General features: G+C 41.8%; 1 protein-coding gene across 1 annotated transcript in view; it reads left to right on the plus strand.

Annotated features, from left to right (window-relative positions):
- The window catches only part of FHIP1A (FHF complex subunit HOOK interacting protein 1A), a 113,447-nt gene that overhangs the window by 836 nt on the left and 99,497 nt on the right, over nucleotides 1-13,114 (plus strand). The gene's annotated exons all lie outside the window — the stretch shown is intronic.

Genomic DNA, 13,114 nt, shown 5'->3' on the forward strand with positions numbered 1-13,114 from the left:
TTGTAGGCATTCATAGGATTGGACTCAGACTGCATTCCTACGTACACTTTCCTGGGAGTAAGCTCCACTGAAGACAAGGGGACTTACTTCTGAGTAGACAAGACTTGGATTGGGCTCTCAGACAGAGCCATACCGAAGGGGACTACGTTGGGCACAAAGGGCTTTCGAGGAGCCCCCCCCCCCCAATCTCGGCTCCTGCTAACTCCCCTCTCTGGGGTCTTTCCTTCCACGTGTTGGCAAGTATCTCTGGAAAGCAGCGCCGCGCGCTTGTTGCTGACCCGACGGGAATGGTCGGAATCCTGCCCGGGCGTGCACGGCCAGCATCATCGCCTTGCAAATGCGCAGAGGCCAAGGGGCGGGTGCCTCTGCCTGCCCAGGGCTGGCTGCGAAGGAAATGAGTGGCAGATGAGTCAAAGCAAAGCCTTCCTCTTCCTCCTCCCCCTGTCTGCCTTTTCTCGGTCCAACTCTTGCCTGGACAAAACCGGCCTCTTGTGTTAACAAACTTAATCCTCTTCTTATGGGGATGGAGGGGTGATGATGATGATGTGGGAGGAGCGGCCAGGGAGGAAGCGATTTGCTGCGCTGGTGATGCGACAGTGGCTCGTTCGGGCTTCTCGGGCTCTTTACGTCGCTCCTCCCAATTATTGTTGTGTTTCCCGATAGATGGATTCGACCCAGAAAGAGTTAGTTTGAGGCTAGGCCACCCCTAGGAAGTTCGATGGCCTGCACCAGTAGTAATTGGCAGGCTGACAACCTTATGTAGGTCACTGGGAAATAATTCCAGTTTAATCGCCTTTATCTTTTTGGCTAAGAGGGAAAAGAGTTTCCTCGTTAACCATGGTTCCTCTTTAACCATGCTTTTCATCCCAGCAAGACTCTTCCTTGAAAGTGTTGCTTACATTGCTTTTTTTGTATTTTTCCTGTTTGTAAATCAGAGATGACTGGAAGGATAGTCTTGAAACTTAATATTTGATGCATATTTGCTAAATACATTGTAAGGAATGATCTTTACAACATTACCAATATTTTCTTCCTTGGGGTCAATATAAAGTTTATACTGGAAATATTGGTGGTATTTGGTATAACTTGTATCTGAAACAATGTTGGTATTTTCTTTAAGTTGAGAAAGTTTGTATTTGCCTTCTGTGCTCTTAGAGAGAGGAATGAACTCAGAGATGCTTTTCTAAACACAGAAAAACAACACTGTACTTTGACTGGAAAAATTGAAAGTGTGTGGTTAGTCAGACCCCAGAACAACTTGGCTCTTCACTTCCTTCCAATCCCTGCACAGGCTGGGCACTCAAAAAAACTCTTAAACTGGCTGGTTTCTGGAATGGTAACTTCTGGCCCTTGAAACATGAATTAGTTTTTTTCTCTTCAGACTCAGAGTATACAGTAATCAAACTGACATGTTTTGTGTTGAAGAAAAAGTAATGTATTATAAACTGCCAGATTTTTAAAACTATTGTGGTGATTCAGCCTTCAGTATCTGGTGAATGTTACTGTACAGTCCTAAGCGTCCTTAGTAAGTAATATACATCTCACTGACTTAAACGGGACAGTATAGTGTGGCAGCAAAAACAAGTTTAGACTGCAGTGCTCTGCATATGTACCTGGCAAGACCTCCTATTAAATTCACAGCCCACCCTGTGCATGTCTGTTTGGAAGTAAGTCCCGTTATAGTCAATGGTGCTTACTCCCAGGTAAGCGTGGATAAGATTGTAGCCTCAGTCGGGCTGACTTCTGAGCAGACAAGTATAGGATTGTGATCAACGTTATTTATAGCATAGAATACCGTGCTTCTGAGGGAACATAGTCATGTGCAACTATTGGAACCCCTTGCAAAACAGATTAATTTCTTACACTGCCTGGCTTGTACAAGTGGAGGTTGGAGGTATTTATACTTGAAAGTTAAACTCAAATAGCTCACATTGTTTCAAAAGGGACACTTTTTGAGAGCAGGATCATGGCGAAAGCATGGGAAAATTGTTGCAATAAACGAGTTTCTAAAATCACATGATGCTTTTAAAAAATTCCTTAAATTTTGTGTAATTGCTTTCTTTTTTTTTTAAATTTACCTAGAAAGAGTTGTCTGTAGAAAGAGTTGTCACCTGTAATCTTAGGGTAATGAAGACAGAACCACATAGCCTGTGACTTGAAAAACTGAATGCAGCCCATCAGCTCTGGATGGTTGTCTAGCAAGGGCTGGATAACTCCTGTGTTTTGCTGCATATGTGGACCAACAGAAAAGAGGGTTATGAAACTGTTGGCAGTCCACAAAATTTGGCTGCTTTGCTCCTTGGTTTGACAGGTGCAGATCTGAATGAAGGACTTCCAGTAAAAATATTCATGGTGAAGTCACTTACCGCTAGCTGGCGGCTGTGTTTGGATGCTTTCTCCTTCCTTGCTAAATGTACAACAGCTTGATGTTTGTACATTTGATCCTAAAAATGGATCATGGTCATGTAGCAACAGCCCACAGCTTTTTGAATTACACCTTTATTCTGCCATCTGGATTTCAAATTATTGCCTCTGAATCCATTGTGATATAGACTTATGGGGCTATAGCCTAACTAGTGCAAGCACAGTGGCACTTGCAGAAGTGGTTTTTTCTGTCCCTTCTTCCCTACTGCAGGTCCTCATGACAGTCTTCTCCAGAAGCTGCTCCTGAGGTTCAAGGAACCTTTGGGAATTGTGTGGAATGTGATATGGAGGACTGCAGTGTGTGAGTGTGAGAATTCCCAGAAACTCTGTGCAGTTGCCTGCTGTAATCCCCTTTCCACTACAATTTAAAGGAACAGTAATAAGGAGGAGGAAATGGGAGAAATTACTTGCATGAGTGCCCTTGTGGCTAGACTAATTTGGAAACAATCCACTGAATTTTATTTCTAAAGTTGTTTTGGAAACTTGAGTTTTGACTTTGGGTGGACTAAAGATACACACATTGTCCTTTACAGAAATGCCTTTTCTTGTTGTGGCATTCTGAAGTGCTAGATCAGAAAATCTTTTGTTGATGAGAGTTTTAACCTTGACTGGTGTTTGAAAATGTAGGTTAACTATTATTGAACTTGTTGCTAATGCACATTTGCATTATGCAGTTCTGGCTGACTTGTTCCTCATCCCATTATAACTTCTTGCACTCAGTCTCCCTTACGGGCACAGTGTGGTTGCATGATTCATATATTTCTGCCAATACTTTTGAGACTTCACGCAGTTGCGAACAGGAGCTCATCATCTCTTAAGACTATGTCCTCAAAGAATTGAGGCTGCAGTCCTATACACACACACTTTCTTGGGAGGAAGTCCCATAGAACACAGTGGAACTTACTTCTGAGTAGAGATGCAAGGGATTGTGCCCTGAATGCATTCTTATTTCACTCGGTAGTGGGTCAGCTGTGCTTAATTGTTGTTCTTTGATCTTTTGATCAATTGCACTGAATTGATTTTTCAGAGCAATTTCTTCAGTGTCAACAATTGTTCCTATTTATTGCCATTTCTCATCTTGATTGTGCTTTCTACTAACTTACACTTTAATCCTCTATATTTGTTTGGCAGAAACTTTTGTTGGAACTTGCCTTGACTAAAACATGTGAGATTGCCAGCTGGGTGCATCTGCATTGCAACTGGCCACCTCAGGAAAATGTCATGTGTTTCTTTTAGCACTTAGCTTAGTATTCAGTTCACATGTCACGTAGCATAGTGTTAGCTTTGGAAAGCTTCGTAATATATAAATGATAGTTGGCATCAGATTTAACATATGGTGAAGCTGTTTTATGATTGGTACATCATAATACTAATACAGTCAGAGCATCTGAATCTTTTCAGAGTTGTACGTGTGATAAGTGTCCATCATAGTGTCAGTATTTCAGACTCAGTGTCTTCAATAATAATAATAATAATAATAATAATAATAGTAGTAGTAGTAGTAGTAGTAGTAGTAGTAGTAGTAGTATTTATATATCGCTTTACAATTAAAAGTTCACAAAGCGGTTTACAGAGAAAAATCAAATGATTAATGGCTCCCTGTCCCAAAAGGGCTCACAATCTAAAAAAATGCAAAAGAACACCAGCAGACAGCTGCTAGAAAAGACACTGCTGGGGGTGAGGTGGGCCAGTTACTTTCCCCCTGCTAAAAAGAGGAGCACCCACTTGAAATAGTGCCTCTTTCCCAGTTAGCAGAGTATTAATATAAAGAAGTTCACAAAGCAGTTTATATAACTAGCAAAATAAATGGTCCCATCTCCGAAAGGCTCAAAAAAGACACCAGCAACTGTCGTATGAAAATATGGCATGTTGGGGTAAAGAGGGATGAGATGTGTATCGCCTATATTTTCCACTACATTGTGTGCATAGGCTGAGTTAAAATTGTCAAATGGAATGGAATCTTGCATCCTCTTTTGCAAAGCAGAACCTGGACAATTATGGTTAGCATCATGTGGCCTGACAGCCATACCAAGAGCATTCTTGCATTCATGGACAATGTAATCAACCTTTCTTGTCAAATCTGAACCTGTCTGGTGTGATTTACAGCCCAACCCTCCGCAGATCCACACAGAAGTAAGTTCCTTTGTGTTCGGTGGAGCCTACTCTCAGGAAAGTGTGCATAGGACTGTAGCCTTAGTTTGGCCTAGTATGAAATCAGTAAGTTTAAATGGTCAACACTGTTTTTATTTTAGGGAGAATCAGTTTTTATGCAGTATTTTTCTGTTTTGTGAAAAACTTCCCACCGTTCTTTTCAGCTGAATTTGACTATACAGTATAGTTCTTTGCTAAGAACTTGGAAATTGTTTGCTTTTCCATGTTGAGAACATAAAGAAAACCACAAACTTTCAGGCTTAATATCTGATCCTTTGAGTATTTACTTGAAAGTAAGCCCAATTGATTTCTCAAGAACCTGCTTTCAAGTAAGTATGCTGTGGATCAATGTAAGTAACATGGATTTTCTTAAACTTTTGTTTAAGCTTTACTTAGTTTTCAAAACAGATCTAAAATGTTTCTTAACCATTGAATTTCAGCCTGCCTCTTTATTCTTGCTCCTCCCTGCAATAATCATCCTCCCACCCACCTCTTTCAACACTGCAAAACAAAACTCCTACAAAAAACAGACAGGACTGGCTCATATTAAAAAAAAATGAGAAAAGGGGACATGGATGGGTTTCAGGGCTGTACAATGAGTACTACTGATCTTAAAATAGCCCTGAAAACATTTATCATGTTCACCATGTCTGTTGTAAACAATTATGTAAATGTGGATTTTTATGATGATAGTGAACTGAATATTGTGTGCAAACCATTTGTGTCATCTCACAACCCTTTGTAACTGTGTTGTTTTATTGTATAACTCTTGTTTGTTTTTAACATATGCTTCTTTGAAAAGGAGAATTTGGATATGGTTCAGTGGAAGACTTACAGATTATTCTGGAGCAGGGGTGCCCCCGGCCCTGGGGCCACTTGTGGCCCTCGAGGCCTCTCAAAGTGGCCCTCAGTGAACCCCCAATCTCCAATAAGCCTCTGGCCCTCCGGTGATTTGTTGGAGCCCACACTGGCCCAACGCAACTGCTCTCAGCGTGAGGGTGACTGTTTGACCTCTCGCGTGAGCTGTGGGATGAGGGCTCCCTCCACTGTTTGTTATTTCATGTCTGTGATGCAGTAGCGGCAGCAAAGGAAAGACTGGCCTTGCTTTGTGCCAGGCCTTTTATCGGCCTTGAGCTATTGCAAGACCTTCATTCATTCATATAAGCAGGGCTTTTTTCTAATGGAACGCACTAGAACGGCGTTCCGGCACCAGTGTGCCCGCTCTGGTCTGAGGCAGCCCACGAGCCGCTGCCCTTCTCACTGTCGCGCCGCGGCTCCTTTGCGGCCCTGAGGCGAGACCCGGGCCTGGAGGCTGCCATGGTCCTCTCCGGGAGCGCTTAGCAACCAACACGCACCGCCGATTGGCTCCCTGGTTGCCATGGGCGGGGCTCCCAGCCCGGTCCCGGCTGCCCAACTGCAGAGGTAGGAAGGCGGCTAAACTCACCCCTCCGCTCTGGTCATGGCCTGATCAAGAGCTTTCATGGTGACATTCGGGCGAGGTCAAGACTGGTCCTGGCTGGGAGGTGGCAAAAGCCTGGAGAAGGTTGTTGTCCTTGGCACTGCTCCTGCTCGTCCCCATGGCTGCTGGCTTATTTATCGACACACACACACACACACGTATGTATGTATGTGTATATATCATATATATGTATACGCACATATATACACACACATATACACACATACATACATATGTGTGTGTGTGTGTGTGTGTGTGTATCGATAAATAAGCCAGCAGTTCCTGCACCTTTTCTTTAACAAAAAAACACTGCATATAAGTACATCTTTAATATGTAAACTATGTAAAATATGTAAACATTTATGTAAACTTATGTAAAATAAGTTTAAATGGTCAACTTATGTAAAGGGTGGTACTTTCTTTGAGGGTAACAGTTTCCAATTTATTTTGTGCTGTTAGGAAAGATAGCAACAGTTATACCCACATATTAAAGTAAGGAAATGGCTCATTTAGATAGAAAATTATTAACCATTGACCTCTTCTGCATTTCGGGTTGTCTCACCTAATTTGATTTCATGACTCATGTGATGCCAGCAGCTCTGGTCAAGCAACCATTAAATACTTTTAGTGCAACAAGATAAACTTGAGATGAAGTTCTATCTGTATTTTTCCTTTGGGTTTATTCACATGAGGTAACTATCCTGGCATAACTGCCCAAAAGTTCATATATTCTTCAGTACTTGCTTCAAGATTCCTCTACCCAACAAGAGTTTTCCCCTTGTTTAGTTGTTGTGTCTTATTCAAAGGGGACTTCACGAAATATAGGATTTTGGGCACAATCCCATCCAGCTTTCCAGCACTTATACAGCCGTGCCAGTGGGGTGTGTGCTGCTTCCTGCGATGGGGGGAGCAGTCACGGACACCCTTACATTACCTCAGGGCTTCACTGTAGCTGCATCAGTGCTGGAAATTTGATTAGGATTGGTGTGTGTGTGTTGTATGTATCTGCCAGGTAAAATATTTGGAGGTCATTTGAATCATGTGAAAAAAATTACCTGGTCAATATATCTATCTGAAACTTAAAACACTTTCTATAACCTTTAGAGAAAAAATGACAAATTGGTCATAATTTGGAAGTTTTTTTACGCAAATTACTTTCTGTCTTTGGGAAGGAAAACAGGCTGCTGAAGAAATAGTGGAGAGGCTGCAGCTCAGTAACAGACCACATGTAAAAGACCCGGTTCAATTCTTCCACTTTCAGTTAAAAGTTTGATAGCAAGTGATAATAAACATATGCCCCAAACCCTGCAGAGCTAGCATCAGCCAGAATAGAGAGGTCTGGAAAAGACTGACTAGTGGTGTGACTTGATACAAAGCAGCTCCATGTGTTTAAGGAGGGGGGCTGTTGCTCAGCATGGGACCACATGCTTTGCATGCAGAAGATGCCAGATTCAATCTTTGGTACCATCTTCAGGTAGGACAGAGAAAAAAATTTCTTCCTGAAATGTTGGAAAGCTGCTGTTACTCAGTGCCAATACTGAGTTAGAGGGATTAATGGTCTGACTTGGTACAAGGCAGCTTCCTTTGTTTCAATGTGATATAAAATAAGGCAACAGACTTACTTGCCATCTGAATTCTGTCTTCATGCTAAGTTGGCATGTGATTGATTAGCTGTCACTGAACTCTGTAACTAGATATGAAACCTAAACCTCAAGACACTGGAGGTCTTTGCCTCTGATTCCCACCAGTCGTTTCTGAATTGACTTTGCAGTGTCTCATGAACTCGGGGGCAATAACAACCTGCTTGCATGAGACAAAGCAACAAATGATACTTATGTTGTGATTCATCCTGTTAATAGATGGGGCTGTGGGAAATGGGTTTGCACGTTTGTTGAGTATTTCTTCGTTCTGAACTAGAATGAAGGAGTCTGGCATAAAATGAAGAGAGCTCTGTCCTGTGATCTTGCACCATTAAGTTGAGCGTGAATTTCACCCCTCTCTAATAGTAAATCCAATTTAAGATAGCAAGACATGGTTTGGCTGACTCCTCCCATCCCCCCCTGTTTTTGGTAGTGGTGGTTTAAAACATTTATATAGTCTGGTTTTCAGTAAAGAAGTTCATGAGGCAATTGACCTAATAAAATAGAATTTAAAAATGGTTTCCTGTCCCCAAGGGCTCATGATCTTAAAGAGATGCCAGCAAAGGGCTACTGAAAAAGATGCTATGCTGGAATGACTAGGGAAAGTAGCCATTCTTTTGTTAAGTATAACAACTATCACTTTAAAAATGACTTCAGTCAAGTCTGACTATAATGGAGAAGACTGAAAATCAGTCCCAGTATTACTGTAATTTATTCTTGAGTTAGTTGGCAACCTTCAGTCTCGAAAGACTATGGTATCGCGCTCTGAAAGGTGGTTCTGGAACAGCGTCTAGTGTGGCTGAAAAGGCCGATTCGGGAGTGACAATCCCTTCCACACCAGGAACAAGTGCAGTCTGACCCTGGCCTGTCTTGAGTAACACCCCCCAAATACAAATATATAACTGTTAGAAGCTTTGTGGCCTCCATACTTGCGTGAGCATATGAGATAATCTTATTTTGAGGGACCAACTTTAAAACAAAACTTTTGGTATTCCTTTTGCATGTAAAAAGAGAGTTGGCCATCATTTTCTCCCTCTCTGTTTCCATTAAACTGGTGTTTACTTGTAGTGTTTACTGGTGTAAATTAGAGTTGTGGGGTAGGAGATCATTTTTTGAAACAAAACACCAGGCTATAGCTGTTCTGCCTCTAGTGAATACAGTGTTCTTATAGTTTCACTTTGGGAAATCACTCTAGGGAATTTCTGTCAACAAGATTAATAGGATTTCTTACAGATCAATTTTTTTTTAATCCAGCAAAATATAGATTAATAGTCTGGTCTTTGTGTGTCTTTGTTTTAAGTGTTAGAAGTGTACAGGTAAAGCAGTTAAGGCTGCAATCCTTCCAGCACTGACATAAGGGCAATGCAACTCCGAGGTAAGGGAACAAACATTGCTTTACCTTGATGAGGCCTCCATGACTGCTCCCCAACTGCAGGATGCAGCAAATGCCCCATTGGCACAGCTATGCCAGTGCTGGAAATTTGGTTAGGATTGTGCCCTAACTGTGTTGTACTTCTGAATTGCAAATAATATCAATACCATGGGTTTGTGCATCTGTGTGTATTGTTTTTTGGAGCCGGATCCTATGCATAGTTACTTGTAAACAAACCCTGCTGATTTCACTGGAATTTATTCCAAGTTGTCCTGAACCCCAGCAGGACAATCTAACAATCCAGACAAGATAGTTGCTTTTATGGCAGTGTAACTAGTTCGGATTCTTGGCCCACCCACTCCCGCATACACTACTAACATCAAAAGCGCAATAACTATTGGGGGAAGGGGAGATGAGCAACAGCTACTGCTGTTTTTGCAGTGACCCTAGCAACTGCGTAACCATCCAACAATCTCAGTTTTGCTTATCCATGTTACTGTGTTAAACCAAGCAAGGAAGGCACTAGGCAACAATGGAATTTATTTATTTTGAAAGTTTTATACTGTTTATTTTAAATAAACAAATAAATAAATAAATAAATAAAAAATAAAGTTTATTTTTGGCCCATATTAAAAGAATCATCATGATGGCATACAAACCTTCAGTAGAACAATATCACTGCCATAATGACCCCATGGAATGTGGACTATATTTATTCCCACACAAAAGCAAATGTAGTGCCAGAAAGAACCTCTAGTGTTTGCCCCAGCAGATAATGTCAGAACTATTGATAAGGAAACCATTAATTCATGCCTGCAGCTGCAATCTCTAGGGCAGGGGTATCAAACACATTTCATACAGAGGGCTGAATAGCATTCATGATGCCTGCTGAGGGCCGAAAGTGATGTCACTAAGCAGGAAGTGATGTCATTAAACAGGTCATGACCAAAATTAAGCATTTTTTCTCACTTGGGAACTCATTAGCTGCAAATGACAGAAGAGAAAAATATACATATCTTGATCATATTCAAGACATGGGAGAGCTCAATTTTTAAGTGGGCTGCCCTTTCAGCAGTAACGCCTCAGCATGGCTTAGCAGCTGAGAGCCTGAGGGCCGGATAAAAAGCTCCTGCGGGCCGCATCCAGCCCCCAGGCCTTATGTTTGACACCCCTGCTCTAGAGCTTTACTCATATAAAGAGGGGCTCGAATTGCCTGGCAGTGAAAACACAGCTAGCAGTGGAACAACAGTGGAAATAGCCAGGACCAGACAGGGAAGGGTGTCATTCTGTTCAAAGAATTGGGGCAGTTCATAGATCAGTGGTCAGGCAGTCTGCTCATAGAACACAAAAGCTGCATATTCTTCCCTTCCCCTGGGGAAGGTTCTATTCCCACCATGGTACATCTGTTTCCATAGAGGCAGTACTAATAATGCTGTGTGTGACACATTTGTAAGGATGTGTGGTGGTAGGAAAGAACGAGGAAGAAAGCACAGTATAACATCAATCTTGTAAGAGCAAACAACATTGCGTGGTGACCTAGATTCTTTGGAAAACCCACAAGCAAGACATGAAAGCAGTAGCCATCCCTGAGCAGCTACATGGTGCCATCTCTTCCATTAAGCCCCTTTCTCAAAACCTACTTTTTCCATTCAACCTTCTTCTTATTACCTTAATCTTCATTCCCAGCTGTAACCATGTTTTAAACTCCTTGGGACGGGCTTTTCAGTGTTTTGCGTATTTACACACTGACATTAAACATATATTTTCATTTGTTGAACTGTGGTGGAATTCTGCTGGCAATTGTACATGTTCTCCTTGTCTTCCTGTAATGCAGAGTGAGTCTTGACTTGCCTGACCAGCAGTAGAAATAGAGGGAAGTATTGAGGTGTTCACTAACAGAGGTAGCTGTACAACTCATTGACTTCACTGTTGCACATTGGAGCCTAAGTGCACTTTTGAGTTTGTTAACCAAAGGGGACAGCTTTGCTTTATGAGGGAGTGTTGTTAATTTCCGTAATTGCAAAGGAAAAGTCCTTTGCACACTCTTCTATTTCCTTGTGGCTTGGGGGTGTCGATGGAAGAACTTCCTTGCATTTGGGATGCCTTGTTATTGCAGCAATGAAGCAGAGTTTCCTAGTTGGAGATTTTATATGCAGTAAGAGAATGAGCATTACACTGAGGACCCAATCCTATCCAACTTTCCAGTACCAATGCTGCTGTAATAATAGGGTGTGTGATGCATCCTGTGGGGGAGAGCAAGCATGGAGGCCTCCTCAAGGTAAGGGAATGTTTGTTGCTTTACTTTGGGGCTACATTGCAGCTGTATCAGCACTGGAAAGCTGGATAGGATTTGTCCCTATGTCCCATACTAAATCCCCAGGTTAGGTTCCAGAGGCCTGTACGTAAGTTGAAACAAACAGTTCTTGCTGGTCTAGCACTGTCATGCTTACACAAAATCACTGCTGAAGGATGTATTGCACCTGTGTGACAGTGCCAGTGTTGCCTTTAGTAACTCAACCATCCACAACTTGGATAGCCAGTGTATTAACTTGTTCTTTTATTTCAGTTTTGTGTGTTTGTGCTTCCATTTACTAAAGTGCCCCATCATCAGGTTCTCCCTTACGTGTGACTTGTGTTAGAAATGCAGGCAGAATGATGTAATAAGCATATGTTGCTATATTAAATCTGTATTCCCTTACTGGGGCACATGTAATTATGGTGGTCGGCTACTGAATCACAGCACAATCTTATGCATGTCTACTCAGAAGTAAGTTCCATTGTGTTAAATAGGGCTGTAGCCTCAGCCCTGACTTTCAACTGACTTTCAGTTAAATAGGGCTGTAGCCTCAGCCCATAACCTGACTTTCAATTTGGCTTGAAGGATAGAGGGACAGCAGTGGTCAGGCTCTCCACTGACTCGTAGAGATGTACATTTTGTTACACCAGGTATTTAATTGTCACAGCTTTATACAGAGACAAGGTGGAGTCCAATTAATAGTGGTTTAATTGAATAAACATGACATTAGTTGAACGTAGAGAGGGTTGAAGCTGAATGTATATAGAGTACTACACCAAGCTCTAATTCTTATTTGGAAACTGTAACTGGTGCAGGAATGTGGGTGGCCAGATTGCTGCTGGGGGCCTTGTGTGAAAAACATATAACTCCTCTCCTGAAGTAACTGCATTTGCTTCCTATCAGTATCTGGGCCCAATTCAGCATGCTGTCGATTACCTTTTAGAGCATTTGGGGCATTACCCCAAATTAGAGATTAACTTTTGGGGCATTTGGTGGGCCGCTGTGAGATACAGGAAGCTGGACTAGATGGGCCTATGGCCTGATCTAGTGGGGCTATTCTTATGTTCCTTTTATGATTTAGTCTGTTTCATCAGACATTTGGACTCTGAAGTTCTGTTGTTGTTGAGCTGGTGGTGGTGATCTTTTTTTACTGACTGCTGTGGGAGTATAAGTTATTTTTAATTTTATATCTATTAGCCACTTTAGAATAATTTTGATGAATGATAAGACATACACTGGGCCCACCGTATCCGTGGCCTCTAAATTCATGGATTGAAAATGTATCCAATTTTTTTTTCACCTGCCCTGCTGTAGCTGCCATTTCACAGCTCTTTCTGATTGCAGGACTTGCCTCATTCACACAAGTTAGGCAATTTATGCAACGTGTGCAGAGTTACAACTGTGAACTGGAACATAAGTGGATTTTTGCATCCACTGTTATTTGACTGGAGTCCTGGAACTGATCCCCTGTGGATAAGGAGGGCCCATTTTACATAGAAAAACACATTTAAAGATTGGACCTGGGAGAGATTTAGTTTGCTGATGTTACCTTCTATTAGACAGGAACTCTTTCCTCCCCCAACCCCTGTCTTTTAAGTTGAATGATTTTGGCAAGTGCTGGGTAAAAATGCCTTGAATGTGTATTACCCTACAGAACAACTACAAGAAAAGTCTGATTTCTGCCTTGTTATGAATAACAAGGAGCTGATGTTGTTCAGCCTCTGTTCTCAGTTAAATTTGTTGTAATTAGTTTTGCCCTAGTGGGAATACTA

Source organism: Tiliqua scincoides, chromosome 6 (genome assembly GCF_035046505.1).
Source record: "Tiliqua scincoides isolate rTilSci1 chromosome 6, rTilSci1.hap2, whole genome shotgun sequence".
Lineage (NCBI taxonomy): Eukaryota > Metazoa > Chordata > Lepidosauria > Squamata > Scincidae > Tiliqua > Tiliqua scincoides.